At 26.9% G+C, this 1,392-nt stretch overlaps 1 protein-coding gene across 1 annotated transcript in view; it reads right to left on the minus strand.

Annotated features, from left to right (window-relative positions):
- LOC119592519 (adenylate cyclase type 1-like) overlaps positions 1 to 1,392 on the minus strand; it is a gene marked incomplete in the record, with an annotated part of 97,990 nt that overhangs the window by 26,127 nt on the left and 70,471 nt on the right.

The raw sequence follows: 1,392 nt of genomic DNA on the forward strand, positions 1-1,392 counted from the left end.
TTGTCTATGCACATTTTAAAATGCCATGACTTAACCTTATATTACAAGTTTTACTTTCTTTCAGGAACTCTTTTTTTAATATTTCAATAAAATTGAAATTAGGAAATGTTTTATCTTAACATTCAGTCATTTATAACAGTAAACAGATTATTAATCTGAATCATCAGAACAATAATACATACCTATCCTTGACCCTTGCATACCAATTCATGTTTAGCAAAAGCATTACTAATCCTAAATTTAGGTGTATGCATACAGAATATATTAGGCACTCAATTGGAATAGTGATAAAAACTTTACAAAATATATGTATATATTAAAATATATAGTGATCTGTATATTTTTGTCTTTTTCTGAAAATGCATAATCTGCTAACTGTTCATGCTGACTGGACAAATTAGACAATATATCTATTTAATCTATTTAATAAGTACACATGATCTCTGAACAAATAAAATTTATCATAAGGTTTAATTATATTTATATTGTTATACTGTTTGATATAATCAAACATCAAATGGAGTTCTTTAAAATATATCTTGCTTTCCTTTTCTGATTTCTGAAACAATATCTATTCATACAAGTTTTAATGGCGTGGAGTGAAAAAGTGCACAATACTATACTGGAAACAAGACATACTTCACGTCCTTCAAAATATTCTTTTATTTTCCTGTTATTGATGAACTGTAACTATAACAATATTTAACATAGGATTTTAACAGTCATAATATGTACTAGAAAGGAAAATTATTTGAAATGTCTTATTTTCAAATATTTCTTTGCATCATTCACATTATATCATAAAAAAGTTATCTGGATGAATTTATCACAAAAGTGTTACTTGGGGTGTTTGAACTGAGACATTGCCATACACATATAAGACAGTATATACAATAAGCATAACATCTAACTAACTGAAGGGTATCTAAAACAGTATCGTATGGTGATCTTCCTATATGTCCTTATCATGCAATTACTTATATGGTGAGTGTTAACAATGAACTTTAATAACTAAACTACACTTCAGATGAAATTTATTAAGCTATATTTTGTTTGGTGAAAATTAATATATTCATAATACTGTACTATAATAGTTTGTATCTAGTATCAATAAGCAAAGGGAAGTCTACACATGTGTTTGACACTTATAATGAAATGTGTTATAGTTACACATTCAGTGAAGTCCAGGTGGCGATGGGTCCTTTCACCCTTTAAAACCCGTGATATAAAACCAAGCCATCCATTAATCATAAGTATATATATTATTCAGGTTATACAATTCAACAAAAGTTTCATTAAAAAAAATATCAACAATATCAGTTTGAAGCATAAATAATTCTTTGTTAAAAAGCTGATATCTAATGTTGCCTTTTACTAACACATATACATTAC

This window comes from Penaeus monodon, chromosome 30, assembly GCF_015228065.2.
Source record: "Penaeus monodon isolate SGIC_2016 chromosome 30, NSTDA_Pmon_1, whole genome shotgun sequence".
In the NCBI taxonomy this organism is placed as follows: Eukaryota; Metazoa; Arthropoda; class Malacostraca; order Decapoda; family Penaeidae; genus Penaeus; species Penaeus monodon.